The 18702-nt window shown below is 34.8% G+C and overlaps 2 long non-coding RNA genes across 2 annotated transcripts; both read right to left on the bottom strand.

Annotated features, from left to right (window-relative positions):
- Positions 1-324: 324 nt before the first annotated feature.
- LOC147831109 (uncharacterized) lies at positions 325-17931 on the bottom strand. Its single transcript, XR_015525239.1, has 3 exons — positions 16910-17931; positions 16680-16814; positions 325-1150 (listed from the first exon to the last, which is right to left on the bottom strand). It is a non-coding gene; the product is annotated as an uncharacterized LOC147831109 (long non-coding RNA).
- Positions 10325-15086, bottom strand: LOC141380736 (uncharacterized). The gene is made up of 3 exons (XR_015525237.1): positions 14410-15086; positions 11049-14236; positions 10325-10831 (listed from the first exon to the last, which is right to left on the bottom strand). It is a non-coding gene; the product is annotated as an uncharacterized LOC141380736 (long non-coding RNA).
- Positions 17932-18702: the final 771 nt, after the last annotated feature.

Genomic DNA, 18702 nt, shown 5'->3' with positions numbered 1-18702 from the left:
ATTCTCTATATGTCCTTGTATATGTGGTTGAATTGACAATAAAGATGACTTTGAAACACTACACTACTATGGTATAAATACAGCATTACAACATACAATAGACAGAGATCAACTAACAACATCACTTACCAGATTTATAATATTTGTAGCTGTAGTTTGAGTTTTGAGGGGAGTTTTTCTCCCCTAAGGACTTATTATGCGGTCTCTGTCGCCATCTTGTGGCGAAACGTCAACCTTCTTTGCTCTGCTCAGTATGACAGGGCTTATGGCCACCAACATGCAGAATCTCTGAAATTATAAATGTTTAAAATAGGCACTGTCTTTAGATTGCAACTGTGCCGTTTATTAGAAACAACTACATTTTGCTTAAAAAAAGCCTCAAAAGTACATTATGTTGTCCAACAGTTGCAATGATGGTCAAACTGTAGTGAGTTTATTGATCTGCTGTCACTCTATAAGGGCAGAGTAATACACAAGGCTGAAAAGGCTGTAAGAGTGCTGCTATTGCAAAATATCGCACAGCTATCAGCCCAATCAGATTCGAGAACCAGACAGAATTGTTATTAAATATATACGAACACTTAAATATATTACACACTTCTACAATTCATATGACTTTTGAGATTACATTATTACTATGTTAAAATAAAGAAATGTTAAAAAGTGTTAACAGATTTCATTTAAGCCATCTAGCTTGCTAAACTGAAAAATCCAGGCCTCCAAAAAAAAACGTTCTTTTATTGAGTTCACGCCACCCCAGTAAAAGCGTGTTGCCTTTTTAAAATGCACTTACTTTTGAGTCGGAGAGATTCTATCATCCTGATATTGGATTTTGAGGTGACTGGGGTTGGTTTTGGGGCCGGTATGTGAGTGTGTTCTTAATGGAGGCTGTGAGGAAGCGCAGTAACGGCTCTGTGACGGTCTTTACCAGAACCCAGTCGTGACTCACTCAGACAAGGGGTGACAGAAACATGGCACCCAGGAGACTAACACACACATCACCCGCCCTTACCGGAGCAAGGCTGACGCATCGTCATCGCTGCCTGCCCAGACCTGCTCTCTTTCAGCTTCTCTCCATCCCAGAGTCCTCTCTCCATCATCTTTGGATGTCGGCTCTCTGTTGCTTTATTCGAATGATGCTGGATCTGGCCTAGAAATGAGAAGCAATTAAGTTTACTCTTAGAGTCTGAAGTCATGTTTTCGTTATTGGATTGTATGGAACCAATCTAATACAAAGTTTTTGTTTAAAAGGACTTTTGTTATTATCTTTTATTATTAAGGACTTATATTATTAAGTTTTATTATAGTATCAACCACTTTAGATGCTTCAAAAATGTATTTGGACATTATTAGACAGTAAAAGCTATTTATTTTTGTCTTCAGATTTATTTGACAGGAACAAGGTACATTAATAATAAACAAACATTCAATGTGCCAGAATTAGCCAAATCATGTTAATAAATTATGATTAATACTAATAATATGATAAAAAATTGTATAAATATAATGAAATATATAAAAATAAAACATTGCATTTAATATTATACATTTACAAAACATCTAAATACATTTAAAATTTGCCCTATTTCTAAAAAAGAAAATTACAATAACAATATACCTATATTCTGTACTAAAAAAAAAACAATAAGATCAATACCATTTCACTCAAGCACATACGCAATGCAAAATGACCAATAGATCACTAATCCATGATGCAAAATTCCCTGTTAATAATGATTTCTGAACCATCTTGTCAAATATGAGCACAGTTCAGAATTCTATGGGAGACATTTTTGCTGTAAAAATTGTTTAGTAGAAACCATGATTATTATTTTTTTGTACATTTAAAACCTAAAAAAAAGTTGTTGCCTTTTTAAGTTTTAGGAACAACAAATAATAACTTGACTTCTAGTTGATCATTTGGGATCAAAAGTGGCTTATATGAAAAGCAAAGGCCTCTAGATTACGCTTATTTTACCATATTAAAATATGATCATGCCTTGACTGTTAATTGTTTAATTAGGACAGTCTTGTCACTTAACAGAAATAATGTACAGTATAGAATATAAAGTCATGGTGCAGTGGAGAAAGAATGAATATTGAGTAAAACTCCCATGAACTTGGAGGACTGCATCCATACATCACTGCAATGACTCAAATAACATATATTATCTAACATATATTAATATCTAATATGAATAAAATCATCTGCAATAGCAAAGAAAGCGTTCTTGCAGGACTCTCAGAATTCATGAAGATTTTTTGGATTCATCTTCAATGCCTTCTCCTTCATCTTACCCCAGACATGCTCAATAATGTTCATGTCTGGTGACTGGGCTTGCCAATCCTTGAGCACCTTGACCTTCTTTGCTTTCAGGAACTTGTATGAGGTATATGAAGTATGAGGAGTGCTCTCCTGCTGAAGAATTTACCCTCACCTGTGGTTTATAATGTAATGGGCAGCACAAATGTCTTGATACCTCAGGCTGTTGATGTTGCCATCCACTCTGCAGATCTCTTGCACGCCCCCAAAGCAAATGTAACCCCAAACCATGTTTTTACCTTCACCAAACTTGACTGATTTCTGTGAGAATCTTGGGTCCATGTTGGTTCCAATAGGTCGTCTGCAGTATTTGTGATGATTGGGATGAGTCATCATACCTTCTGCCGCTTTTCTAAATGATCAACTAGAAGTCAAGCTATTATTTGTTGCCCTTATAACTGGGATCGACGTTCTTTATACAAATATGCTTTTTTTATTGACAACATTTTTGGCGAGCTGAAAACAGCAGATGCCATTGTAATTGTCAATTGTGGACTTTAGAACTGAACAAAAATCTAGGAGAAATTTGAATTTAATAGACTATTTTTCAAAATCAGGGAAATAGAAATTCTCCAAAAGGAAACAATTAATTCAATTTATAAAAGTAATCTATTTAAGTTAAAATATTAATGCAAAATTTTAACTGATCATGAAGTTTGTCCATGTTTAAACAGCCCAGCAATTTTTAGAGTTTACTTTCTGACAACTTATATCAAAGATTCATTCATTTTCTTGCCGGCTTAGTCCCTTTATTAATCTGGGGTCGCCACAGCATAATGAACCGCCAACTTATCCAACACGTTTTACGCAGCGGATGCCCTTCCAGCCTCAACCCATCTCTGGGAAATATCCATTCACACTCATACACTACGAACAATTTAGCCTACTGAATTCACCTGTACTGCATGTCTTTAGACTGTTTGGGGAAAACAAAGCACCCGAAGGAAACCCACGCGAACGCAGGGAGAACATGCAAACTTCACACAGAAATGCCAACTGACCCAGCCGAGGCTCGAACCAGCGACCTTCTTGCTATGAGGCGACAGCACTACCTACTGCGCCACTGTGTCACCTATATGAAAGATTTCTGTCAATAGTGCAAAATTAGCATGCAGTTTATAAATGCTTAGATGTTTCAACCCTATTTTGGTGAAAATGTTCAAATACTTGGTTAAAAATTATTCTAAATGATTTAAATTTTAACTCAGTGGTTAGTTTTGCACACTTTAGTTTTAAACAACCCAGTATTTTTAGATAGTAGATTTCTCTTGACCAAAATAATAATAATAAATAAACAAATAAAACATTCAGAGAACCTTTTTCTTTCTGTCTTTCTCTCTCTCTGACAAATGTTACAAATGTATTGCCAAAGCAGTCATAAAGTTTACATAAAAAGCAACATACATATATATATATATATATATATATATATATATATATATATATATATATATATATATATATATATATATATATATATATATACATATAAAACAGTACACACAGTAAATAGTAGTAGTAAAAAAGAGATGATATTTATATAAAATAATTAAATAAAATAACAATACATCATATTATTCAATATATCACATTATTATTCAATATATTGTATTATTCAACATATCATATTATTCATACAAATCAATAAAAAAAATAGATCAGAATAAACTGTACATTTACCAATAAACATTTTAGGATAAAACAGTAATAAAATAATAATCAGTATATTTACAATGATTCATTTATTTTCTCTCTCTCTCTCTCTAGGTTTAATTTCTTGTCTAAGAGACACAACTGAGATCCTGAAGAGTTCTCACTTTCTGAGTTCTAGGGAATAGGCTACTATTATGGCCTTTTCCCCACCCATTGTTGTTTATAAGATATAACCAAGCCAATATTTTGTACTTTTTCCATTAGAAAATTAAAGAAGATTTGATGTCTATCACCTCCAAAAGTCATGTCACGTTTACTGCGTTTTGTTTTCATTGTCTGACGCTCAATATATAAGAAAAAAGACCCACAGTGACTTTTCCTACAACAGAAAATTCCATTTCCCTCTATATTTGGCATCAGTTTTTCAGGAAGTGATGATTTTGTTTTCTTCGACTCATTGGATGGAAAACCATGCCTTATTCACAAATGTTGTACTCAAAAATCCAGTTTTGCGCATAAAACTAATTCAGATCTTTGGCCATTTTTGAGCAAACTGTCTCTTCAAGAAGATCTCATTGCAATTTCTCCAGAATATCTGTTCATCTCAACCTGTATTGTCTCGGATGTTGTATCTCCTGCTTCATTCCTATGGACTCAACACAAAGCGACTGCCTGTTGTGTACAAGAGACGGCAGATGCCTCGCAGGGCCCTCATTGCTGTCAGTGATTGATCCCCTTGTTTTTATCTGGCGTAATTAAACATTTAGAGCCATGCGCTCCCTGTTGCTCAATGTAATTTCCTCTGAATTCAGAAGTCTCGCAGCCCAAGAAATCTTTATTATTGGCAATGAACCCAGCGCGATAATGAGCCAATGGGATGAAACACCCAGTTTAGCACACTCTAGTTACCATTTCGGAGAGGAGGGGACCGCTCGATTTGTTTGCAGCACTACAGGGTCGCTCCCCCAAGAAACAGACGTGTTTACATTAACACAAACACTGCATGGGGAAAATAAGTGTTTTTTTGTGTGCGTGTGCTTTAAATGGACAGCTGGTTTTGTAGTAGCAGCCGTGCAGATAATGACCTAAGTGAAACAAAGTAGTGCCAAAAAAATAAAGGTAACAAACAACAAATCGAGGACCAGCTGTGCCTCAGATTGTGTTGTTTAGAGTAGCACACGTAATGTCTCAGTGTGCATGTAAAGTTGCAGTAAATTGCTAATACGTATGAAGCTTTTACATGTTTTTAGATTGATGTTTAAAAACTTTTGTAAATTATACAGTATTTAGCTGTAATATCAAATGTACTTTACTGTAGGACAGTCGTGCAGTATGGTACTGTATTTTAAAGTTCTGTGAAAAATACTGTAAACACCCACTGGCCACTTTATTAGGTACACGTGTCCAACTGCTCGTTTACGCAAATTTCTAATCAGGCAATCACATGGCAGCAACTCACTGCATTTAGACATGTAGACATGATCAAGACGATCTGCTGCAGTTCAAACCAAACATCAGAATGGGGAAGAAATGTGATTTAAGTGATTTTGAAAATGGCATGGTTGTTGGTGCCTGACGGGCTGGTCTGAGTATTTCAGAAACTGCTGATCTACTGGGATTTTCATGCACAACCATCTCTAGGCTTTAAAGAGAATGGTCTAGTGAAAAAAATATCCAGTGAGCGGCATTTCTGTGGGCGCAAATGCCTTGATGCCAGAGGTCAGGGGAGAATGGCCAGACTGGTTCCAGCTGATAGAAAGGCAACAGTAACTCAAATCAAGCTTCTGATGGCTACTTCCAGCAGGATAACAGGCCATGTCATAAAGCGCGAATCATCTCAGACTGGTTTCTTGAACATGACAATGAGTTCACTGTACTCAAATGGCCTCCACAGTCACCAGATCTCAATCCAATAGAGCACCTTTGGGATGTGGTGGAATGGGAGGTTTGCATCAAGGATGTGCAGCTGACAAATCTGCAGCAACTGCCTAATGCTATCATGTCAATATAGATTAAAATCCTGTTGATTCTACAGAAAATTGTTAACAGTGCATTAAGTTTCGCTTAGTCTATCAATTTTACTTTCAATTTTACTTTTAAATTTTTACTTTCCCATTTCTTGTGTGGAATTGAAAAGGAGATATCTTGAATAATGTAAGTAAACAAAAAAATTTAACACAGATTTTTCCTAAAAATACTCAACAATTTTACATTTTTAAAATGTAATGTTAATACTGTTAAAGGAACACTCATTTCAAATCACCTAGAGTTTAACATTTGAATTTTAAATGTTTTGAAGCACTTTTAGCTTAGCTTAGCATAAATAATAGAGTTGGATTAGACCATTAGCATATCACTCAAAATAAAGAGTTTGGATTAAAACTTGACTCTCCTGAATTTACATTGTGTACTAAGATTGACAGAAAATGAAACGTTGCTATTTTTTAGGTTAATATGGTAAGGAACTCCGGCACAGTGATCAAGTTTTACTATAGGGCAGTCTTAAAATTAAGTGAAGTGTTTCTTAAAAACCCATACATGGCTTATTCAAACTTGAAATAGAAACAAAATAATAACAAGGGTGGCAAGGTCTCGAAGCAATAAGGTCACTGGTTCAAGTTCCAGCTGGGCCATTTGGCAACTTGTGTGGAGTTTGCATGTTCTCCCCGTGTTGGCGTGGGTTTACCTCTGGGTGCTCCGGTTTCCCCCACAGTCCAAAGACATGCGATATAGGTGAATTAGATGAGAGTGTGAAAGAGAGTGTATGGGTGTTTCCCAGTACTGGGTTGCATTCACTGCTCAAAACATATGCTGGAATAGTTTGCGGTTCATTCTGCTGTGATAAATCAGCAACTAAGCCAAGGGGAAAGTAATGAATAAATTAACAAAATAACGTCCATATAAACATTTAATAAAATTCTTAGTGTTAATTCATTTTTCAAGAAAGTTTTGTTATTGATTCATCAATTCTTTCATTTTGTTGTTATGCAATTCCAGGAAAATAAGTGTTTTATTTTCAGTGCATTTGCTTTAAACGGACAGCTGGTTTCGTAGTACTGTAGCAGCCATTCAGATAATGACCTAAATGAAACAAAGTAGCTGCGAAAAATGTAACAAATAGCAAATGGAGGACCAGCTGTGCTTCAGATTGTGTTTTTTTAGAGTTGCCCACGAGACGTCTCTATATGCATGTAAAGTTACAATACCTTGCTAATACGCATGAAACCAGAAGCACAAAATGCAGTCAATGCACACAGATTATTTCCTAGTTTCCCCCGCTGTGCTTTTTGAGAAAGCAGGTCACGGTTTTTAGACGTTTTTCAGAAGGCAGTCAAAACAAACAGCAAGTTTATGGTTAGTGTTATCATTTAGAGCTTTGTTGAGTCTATCGATTTGTTTTTTTCATTAATTTCTGTTTCTTCTGTCTGACATAAAAGTGGATGGTAACACTTTACAAAAAGGTTTTATTAGTTAATTTACGCAAAAACTTTAAAATATATATTTTCCTCCCACCCATTTTTTTTCTTCCACCCACTTTTTTTCCTCCTACCCATTATTTTTTTCCCCTAGCCATTTTTTTTCTCCTCCACTACGTCCCTTCCGGATCTCCGTACTTCCGGGTCTCCATAGGTTAAAATTCCTGATTACCATTAGTTTCCAATTTATAAACAAAAATACATAAAATAAGCAAGGGAAACAAAATTACATTTTGGTATATTATATACTAACATTTTCCAATTTATATTCTTGTGTGTTTTTAGAATTTACACCAATGAGTAAGCAAACGAAGACAATTTTTTGGATGGACTCTGCTTTTCAGTGACCCTTCATAGAGTACACAATTTTATTTTATTGTTACCCCAGGAGCTGCTTTGACATTACCGTAAATAGACTAAAGAGTATTACATGTTTACAAGAGACTAGATAACATTGTATCCAGTCTTTGATTCATCATGATGTCATTATATCACAATGCTGTTCTTGTATTATTCTATAAAGAAGGATGATGTAACTCTATATTTTTGTCTGCGCATGTTCATAATGTCATATTTAATGAAACATCTTCAACTGATAAGAGTTCCTATGTTGATAATGATCAATTGATATGCTTTTATTTAAAGTTTAAAAGTCATGCGTATAATTTTTTTTACTATTTATTCGTTCAATAATTTTCCTTTGTCTGAGTCTCTTTATTAATCTGGGGTCACCACAGCGGAATGAACCACCAACTTATCCAGTATATGTTTTATACAGCGGATGCCCTTCCAGTTGCAACCTAGTATGGTAAAACATCCACACACCCTCATTCACACACACACCACGGCCAATTTAGTTTATTTGATTCACCTATAGCACATGTCTTTTTTTACTATAATATTACACTATTATATTCATACTACATTCAACAATTTTTTTTTTTATAGAGGAAACATTTTTAAATTGTTTAAAAGAAGTAAAACAAATATTACATTTTATTTATTTTTCAATAAGTGATTTTTAACAGAGAAAGTCAATTTCAGTGTTTTCTATTATATCTTTTCTTTTGGAGAAAGACTTGTTTTAGTTTGGCTTAGTTTAAAGCAGTTTAATTGTTATTTTTTAAATGATCAAGGACAATTTTTTTTTTTTTTTGACTGGCTACAGAAAAACCCACTGTTGTCCAAGGACCTACCAAATTAATCTTATTTGACTATTTATAACTTATAACTTAATTAGTTAGGCTTTTAAATTGCACTTTAAGCTGAATACTAGTATCTAAACAAATTTTAGAAATGTATTATGTTAAAAAAATGTATTGAAAATGAAACAGTATTTGGCAAATATTTGTTAAAGTATTTATAATATATCATTTGATCAAGTATTATTTATGTTCTCAATTATTATTTTTTCAGCTCAGTCCCTTTATTCATATGGGGTCGCCACAGCGGAATGAACCGCCAACTTATACAGCAAGCGTTTTAGGCAGCAGATGCCTTTTCAGCTACAACCCTGTTCTGGGAAACACCACACTCTCATTCCGCACATATGATATGCCCAATTTACGAGTCAACTTTGTTTTTTTGTTTTTTTTTTACCGTGTGGTTGAAACACGGAGCACCCAGGAGCACCCAGAAGAAACCCACATGAACACAGGGATACAGTGGCGTAGCGGACGGGCCCGCAGGGCACGCACCGCGGGGGGGGCCCGCGTGATTAGGGGGCCCCGCGTCGTCGTGATTTTCAATAATTAAAAATCCACCGGCGAACGCAATAATCAAACTCTTGGGAACAACTGTGGTCGGAACCAAAGTTCACAGGTCTGTGTTCTCTGAACACCTCTCAAGCGGTGGACTACTTCATTCTGATTGCTTGCCGCCAATGTTGTCAACTTAGCGACTTTGTCACTAGATTTAGCGACTTTTCAGACCCCCCTAGCGACAAATTTAGCGACTTTTTTTGTGTTATTGGAGATTTTTTTTTAAAAATCAAACTGTCATTTGTCCATACTGTACCGTCCCTACTCTTCTCAACGAGCTGCGTGTGATGCCGCCGGCCCCTCCCCCGCCTCACAGCACTGACAGGCGGCCCAGTCAGTCCTCTACAGCAGCCTCTCCCACCTGCAGCCCGAGAGCAGATCACCCCTCTGCGTACCGACGACAAATGATTTAGCACAGGCAGTGTGAAGGTATTTCCCTTGTACAGTCAAACCAATCTGCTTCTCCTTTATTTTAACAATTTAATTGGACCGTTTATTCTTTTCTTGTTCACAAATTCACAGATAATAGCGACAGTTTCTGAACTTGTCTGAGTTTATTACATGTGAGAGATTACTGCACATTCACAACACATCTATAATGACATACTGTATTCAAACAGCAATACATTTAGTTAAATAAACATGCTTATATAAAGTGTAGTGCAATTATAAATGCCCCTTTATTAACCATAGACTGTTAAACAGAAACGGTAGAACGTGATGACGCCAGTGATATGCAAATTGACGTATGACGTACCCCCCCCCCCTTCATCAGGGGGCCCCGTCAGCGATCCCTGCAGGGGGGCCTCTGCATTTTGCGCTACGCCACTGCAGGGATAACATGCAAACTCCACACAGTGCCAACTCACTCAGCCAGCGACCTTCTTGCCGTTTGTTCTGAAATATACTTATAGAATTATTTTATCACTAGTATAATCTCTAGTATATCACTAGTATAATCAAACTATCACAATGTTGTGATTTTAATGACTTCATTCGGATGACATGATGCTGGTGAATTGTTATTCGTGTGTAAGAATATATATATCTCTATGATCAGATGCTTTATTAACAATTTTTTTCTGGCTAATGTCATTCTCTTTTTTATATTTAGTCATGAGCACAGCACATTTTAACAGAACCACATACATGTCACTGCCAACATATTTGACAGCTTCTAGAGTATATTACAGTATACTGCAGGGGTGGCCAACCCTGTACCTAGAGAGTCACCTTCCTGCAGATTTCAGTTGCTACCCATATCAAACACACCTGAACCAATTAATTAGGACCTGAACACCACATGATAATTACAGGCAGGTGTGTCTGATATGGCTTGCAACTGAAATCTGCAGGAAGGTGGCTCTCCAGGAACAGGGTTGGCCACCCCTGCAGTATACTGTAGGCATTTGACGATAACCGGTTTTAAGGTTTACCGTGATTTGGAAAAGTCAAGGTTTGTAAACTGCAAACACTTTGTGTTATGCCGTTCCTATGGTATATATTTAATGTTTTTTTGTGTGTGTTTTTTTATCTGTTGTAAAGAAATCTGTGATTTTGGAACAAATGTACATAGTGTAACAGAGGCCAGCTAGTAAGTGCTGTGCAGGTAAACCTCACTCCTCTGACCTCTAAAGGTGCTCTAGTGACACATGCTAGAGGCCATGGTCTTTAGCCTCCTTGGTAGAGCAATTGACTCCCATGCTGAAGGTTGCCAGAGTGATACCAGCTCGGAGTGGGTTGGGTGGCGTAGGACTGGCGGGGTTACAATAGCAGAAGTAAATGATTTATTTTAAATATTTAGCTGTTTCAAAATATTTTAAATGTTTAAAATACCTTTAGCCTCCTTGGTAGGGCAATTGACTCCCATGCGAAAGGTTGCCAGATTGATACCAGCTCGGAGCGGGTTGGGTGGCGTATAGGACCGGCGGGGTTACAATAGCAGAAGTAAATGATTTATTTTAAATATTTAGCTGTTTCAAAATATTTTAAATGTTTCCTAAAATTAAATGTATTGTGCTCAGTGGGAGAAAAAAAAGTATATATTTTTTTTACCCAGACATCTAAAAATAACTTATTTTAGAGCAGTAATCACAATACTGTGATATCGCGATATTTTTATGCAAGGTTATCATACTGTCAGAATCTTATACTGGCCCATGCAGGCTTCAAAAATATTTTCCAAATTCATTTACAGTACTTCTAAGCAAAGAACCATAAAAGCAATATTTTTCAGAATGTAGTTCACTCAACGACCACCGGTGTCACTAAAAACAAGTCTTTCTGAATTCCAACTTTGCAAAAACCCTTCCGAGCCAGATTGGTTTCAAGACAGCGATTTGCTCCGACAAAACGTCTCTCATCAATGATTTACTCAATGAACATTTGAGTTGTTCATTGCATTGCTGGAGCTGAGTGGATCATTACATCCACTCAATACGCTCCACAAGAGTCACCGCTGGTTTATAAAAACACACATCCGCTCTAATTCCACATGTCCACGCTAGTGTGTCCCACCCAACACCAACCTCCCTCCCCCCTACTGCTTATGCATTAATAATATTAGGCCAAATTTGATGCTTCAGTTCAGGGGAAGCATTACTCATTTAAGGAGTGCATGGCACTATCTGTCTCTATCTTTCTCAGTGTGGGGCCTAATGGCTCTGATTGAACTCCAAATTCAATTTCGACAGGATATTACTGTTACATGAGCTCTCCTCAACAATGCCATTTCCCTTGCTTACACAGTACATTACCCAGTAAAGCTCAGCCTTTCCTGCTAAAACAAAAGCAGAAAAAATGAGAGCTAAGAGAGAATGACTTTTCCATCTGGCAATGGCAACGATTGTCGATTTCCAACTGTATTTAATGTTAATGTCTTGAAATCTTGACTTTATTTTTAGTACTCCGCTTTTAACTGAAACCCTTCTCTTAGTAAAACCGCAACCTGTCAGTATTTTTGTCGAGGAGAATAACTTTTGGGTGTCTTACAAAGGTGCTGACTGTCATTTTTACAGTCTGATTTGAAATGTGTTGTGGTTTGTAAACATTGAGCTAGACAATATTGGCAATTCATCAGTTGGCGCGTGTGTCTGATCTGTGAAGTGGTAAAGGTAAATAGATTAGTAAGAGTAAAAAGGATTGCTGCCTGTAGAAGAGTGGTTCATGAATGAAAAGTGAAATGATGCCCCTAGTGGCTTAACTCATTACTGGGGCTAGACAGAATCAGCGGACATTTCTTGCTATTTCTGTGCAGAATTTTGTAAAAAATAAATAAATAAATAAAAAGACGAATTCTTTATAAGGAATGATTTTAGGAGTATTTTACCTAAAAACATAATATATAAAATAAAAGAGAATACCTTTTTAACTTTTATTTTTATGTTTACTATGCAAATCCAACATGATCCACTTTTTTGGTAAACAAAGCAAGTCTTTCATATATCTACTTAAAGACAATAAAATATACTTTACAAACTGTATTGTAAATAAATTGAATGAACATTTTTATCAAACAATAACATTACTGAAATTAATAAAAAAAACTGAATAAATATAAATGTACACGTATTTAAACAAGTAATTAAATAAATCCAAAAATGGGCTAAAAAATCTGCGCGCGCATATTCTGTGTGGGCCTACTAATTAAATATAGCTTTTACAGGTGGAGTCTAACAAACATTTTGTTTGTTCAGAAACTTTTACTAACAGGTTTTAATTAAATAATAACAAACATAACCAAGACATGGTTTCAACAAAGATTTTTAATAAGTATATCCTTTTTTATTTAGCAGACAATTGTATCTAAAGCGACTTATAAGTGCATGTCTTACAGGTAAATTGGCACACAACTGTGTGCATGGAATACACTCAGAATTATTTTACAAGAAGTGTTGGGTGCTTATAAGAAGGTGTCTGGTGTAGTGTTATCACGATACTGGAATTTCCAACTTCGATACGATACCCTAAAAATTGTCCAACTTCAATACGATACCTTAAAAAATAACCAACTTTAATACTATACCTTAAAAAATAACCAACTTTAAAACTATATCTTAAAAAATATCCAACTTCAATATAATACCTTGGAAAATTTCCAACTTCGATACAATACACAAAAAAATATCTGAATTTGATATGATACCTTAAAAAATATCCAACTTTGATACGATATTTTGAAAAATTTCCAACTTCAATATACTTTGAAAAATTCCAACTTCGATACAATACCTTAAAAAATATCCAACTTCGATATGATACATTGAAACATATCGAACTTTGATACGATACACTGAAAATTTTTCAACTTCGATTCATTCATTCATTCATTATCTTTTCGGCTTAGTTCCTTTATTAATCCGGGGTCGCCACAGCGGAATGAACCGTCAACTTATCCAGCACGTTTTTACGCAGCAGATGCCCTTCCAGCCGCAACCCATCTCTGGGAAACATTCACACACACTCATCAACACTCATACACCATGGGCAATTTAGCCTACCCAATTCACCTGTACCACATGCCTTTGGACTGTGGGGCAACCTGGAGCACCCAGAGGAAACCCACGTGAATGCAGGGAGAACATGCAAACTCCACTCAGAAACGCCAATTGACCCAGCAGAGGCTCGAACCAGCGACCTTCTTGCTGTGAGGTGACAGCACTACCTACTGCTCCACTGCGTCGCAACTTCAATACAATCCCCTAAAAAAATTCCAACTTCAATACGATACCTTAAAAAATTTCCAACTTTGATACAATACTTTAAAAAGTATCCAACTTTAATATGATACCTCAAAAAAATCCAGCTTCGATATGATACCTTGAACAATTTCCAACTTCGATACGATACCTTAAAAATACCCAACTTCAATACGATACCTTAAAAATATCCAACGTCGATGCGATACCTAAAAAAATATCCAATTTCAATACAAAACCTTAAAAAAGTCCAACTTCGATACGATACATTGAAAAATTTCTCATTTTGATACAATACCTTAAAAATACCCAACTTTATTATGATACCTTAAAAATATTCAACTTTGATACAATAGCTTGAAAAACATCCAACTTCGATACGATACCTTGAAAAATATCCAACTTTGATATACCTTAAAAAATATCCAACTTCGATATGATATCTTGAAATATATCCAAGTTTGATATACCTTGAAAAATATCCAACTTCGATACAATACCTTGAAAAATATTCAACTTCGATACAATACCTTGAAAAATATCCAACTTCGATACACTACCTTGAAAAATATTCAACTTCGATACAATACCTTGAAAAATATCCAACTTTGATATACCTTGAAAAATATCCAACTTCGATACGATACCTTGAAAAATATTAAACTTTGATATGATACCTTTAAGAAATATTGGTTTTTGATACTATTTTCAATACTGTGGGGAACAAATTCCACAATTATAAAAGTCAGCAAATTAAGTAAAAAGGGGAAAAAAATAACTAATCCAAAATGCTGGTTTCCACACAATTTCTTCATGTGGTCCCAATACAAATTAAATTAACTTAATTGTTTTTACAACTTTAAGTAGATTGAACATGAGACAATAAAGTTGTCGCCAAAAAAAACTCAAGAATTGTGTTAATTCAGCTCATATTAAATAAATAATTTTAAACAAGCAGCAAAAATATTTTTGAATGTACAAAGAAAATTATTAATTTATTAATTAAATATTGCAATATCGTTTATTATCTAATTCAAAGAATGGTGTTAAAATATTATTTAAACATTATAAAATAAAGTGAGAGTGCGAGAAAACAAAGCCAGTATTTATACTAACCAAAAGCAAGATTGTTTAATTTAAATATTTCAGTATTAATATATCAATCTTTTTGATAATATTAATCTGGTGCATGTGGAGAGGAAAAGAGTGTATCTAAAGGTGGCTTGTCAAGCCCACTCACCTGCTTGAAGTTCACTCAGAATTGCACAATGTTTTTCCAGAAAAAATAAGTGTTGATTAAAAAGTGTCTGGTGCATACGGAGAGGAGAGAGTGTGTGTGTTTCAGGTTGTTTGTAAAGCCCACTCACCCGCATAAAGCACGATAAGAATAGCACATTTCTAGAAACATTGAGTGTTGATTAGACAGTGTCTGGTAAGTATGGCGAGGAAAAGACTTGTCTGCTACAGGTGGTTTGTCAAGCTCACTCACCTCCGAAGCACACTAAGAATTGTTTGATGTTTTTTCCAGAATTGCATTAGCTCTTATTCTTATTTTATTAGAATTATATATTGAAAATGTTGATTTTAAATCTTTAAAAAATATATATATTTCAGTTATTACAAAAAATTAATAACCCAAATGGATGCCTTTTGGAAATAATTAGTCTATGTTATGCTATTTTTTGCATAATTTAAAAACACAAAAATATTGTAATATAAAGCCACAGAATACTGTAATAATAATAATAATAATAATAATAATAATAATAAACATTGATAATAATAATAAACATTGATAATAATAATAATAATAATAATAATAATAATAATAATAATAATAATAATAAAAATAATAAACATTGATGATTATAATAATAATAATAAACATTGGTACTACTACTACTAATAATAGACATTGATAATAATAATTATTATTATTATAATATTAATAAATTATGATGATGATAATAATAATATTAATAAACATTGATAATAATAATAATAATAAACATTTATGATGATAATAATAATAATAATAATAATAATATTGAACATTGATACTACTACTACTAATAATAAACATTGATAACAATAATAATTATTATTATTATTATATTAACAAATGATGAAAGTAGTAATAATAATAATAATAAACATTTATAATAATAATAATAAAAATAAACTTTGATAATAATAATAATCATAAAAATAATAATAAACATTGATAATAACAATTATAATAAACATTGATGATGATAATGATAATAATAAGAATAAACATTTATAATAATAATAATAGTAATAATGATAAACATTGATGATGATGATGATGATAATAATAATAATAATTATAATAATAATAATAATACTAAACATTGATAATAATAATAATTATATTAACAAATGATGAAAATAATAATAATAATAAACATTTATAATAATAATAAACATTGATGATAATAATAATAATAATAATAGCACATTTTTGGAATCTTCTTCTAAAATGGCAAACTAAATGTATTTAATTTCATTAAATAAATAGTATTTAATACATAATTAAATACATGTGATTTAATATAATCAAAATAATAGTGCATCTATTGTAACTTCGAGTTTTACCAGTCTGTCACTGTAATAATTAAGGCTATCTTCAACCTTGCGAAGACATTCATTGTGTGCTTTGAAATAAGACTTAACTTGTTCCAAAGTCACGTTCGCAGATGACAGCGCGCCAGCTAAATCTGTTGTTAAAAGTGAATGAACTACTTACATCATCGATCGTTTTCGAGATCCTCAGGTAAACCTTCAGCAAATGCTGCCCTGTCGTCAGTCTTACTCGAAGCCTGTCCTTCTGTGTGACCAATTGAAGACCGATGTTGCTTTCTACTTGTCATTGTCGTTAGGCCTGGTTTCACAAAAAATCAAATACCAGGTATTTAGCAGTAATTTATCGTAAATCAGGTAAATAATGACTAAAAGAGCCAAGCATTTGGAAGCTACCTTCACACACAGATGTCCACGCCATGCTTAATCCGGAAGTCCTCCCAATAACAGTATTTATGTATAAAAATAAATGAGATTCATTAATTAAATCCATCTTACATTACATATTGTTTATTAATACACGCAAAAATGAAAATTCTGCTACCATTTACTTGAGTTTCATTCTTCTGTTGAACACAAAAGAGGATATTTTAAAGAATGCTATAGCAACTATTGACTATAGTCATGTATGTTTTCCTATCATGGAAGTCCTAGCAACTAGCATTCTTCAAAACATCTTCTTTTGTGTTCAACAGAAGAAAGAAAGGAACCCAAATTGGTTTAAAACCACGAGTGAGAATAAACGGTGAGGTAATTTAGACTTTTGGGCACGGTTGAAAACATACAGTATATTAATCCTCCTCCCGTTCTCCTGCTTACGTCACAGATGCAGAAAACATGATTAAGTGAGGCCAAGAATCCTGAAAACTCCACGATCATCACCTTCAGTGAGGATCAGACACCTCGGCTCACACCAGCACGCTTTCCCCGGACATCAGACATGTGAATCTATAGGTAAAAGTGTCCCGAATGGCGGCTAATGAGGCCAGGTGATATTTTTAAGCAGCGCGAGTCCCCGCGGCGCCTCCTGAATGAGGCTCTCGAAGATCGTCATGGCCCATTGTGCCGTTCGGGCCCGTACACCAAGTCCGCCACTGATTATTTTAACAAATAGCATTCCCATTCAAGTCAACAGAAAGGTTTCCAATGACAGCTCGCATGACAAAAGGTCAGGGGCAGGCGGCTCGCCGTTAATTAAGCAAAATTGGTGAATGTCAGAACTACAAAGGTCAGCGTTAATCCACGGGCATTGTCTCATCTCCTCGGGTTTCAGACGAGGGGTTTGGAGACATTAAACAAGCGCGATTCATTCAGAACTATTTAAAGATTAATGCAGGCATGCAGGTGCAAGCGAGGTACAGTCAGCACATGCTCACAGACACAGCCATACTGATGGTTTCATTAGCTGCATTGTTTGCAGTGGATTTATTGTGTGTGTGGTTTGGCCAGAGTGTGTTTAGTGTAGGAATTCACTTATATATGTGTCAATATTATATATAGTCATATAATATAAAATATTTAATCAATATTATGGAGGTAAACATGTAAAATGTCATGACCGAATGCAGGGATGTAGGTAAAAGCTGATTGTTTATATGGCCGATAGTAAATGGCCTAATCCCAATTCTATTTTTATATCCCTATCCCTTCTCCTTGGCGATCATGACTGCTGTAGTTATTCCAGTTGCATTATTTTTTGGTATTTATCTCCAGGAAATCACTGAAGGCAATGATATTATGCAACCCAGGTGTATTCTGAAGACAAAGTAACCACGGATGTTTCTGGAGACTGCGAATTTTGTAGCCGGAGATGCGTATGGTTGCATTATAATTTTTTTAAGCGAACACTACGGGGCGGTGTGATGCCGTTCCCTTTCGCCCTTGCCGGCTGACCGCTTACCTCCATGTGGAGGGCTGTCTCGCCGCAAGCAGTTTGTCCGGTTAGCTCGTCGTGTACATCGGCGAACTTGAGATGGAGAGAGGAGCTGACCACAACGATGAGGACGACCGGGTTCGAGTTTGGGGAAGAGTTGTTCCAGAAATCAGGTAAGACAAAAACAGAATCCAAAAAATAAAGTGAACAAGTGAATAACAGGCTGAGAATGTGGTCAAATCCGACAACGTGGTAAAAATCAGATGAGGGATTTTATTTTTCTAGACTTTTTTTCTTTTTTGTAAATTGTTGGTTG

The sequence above is a fragment of the Danio rerio genome, chromosome 24 (genome assembly GCF_052040795.2).
Source record: "Danio rerio strain M-AB ecotype USA chromosome 24, GRCz13ab, whole genome shotgun sequence".
Lineage (NCBI taxonomy): Eukaryota > Metazoa > Chordata > Actinopteri > Cypriniformes > Danionidae > Danio > Danio rerio.
This window is presented reverse-complemented; position numbering and strand designations above follow the sequence as displayed.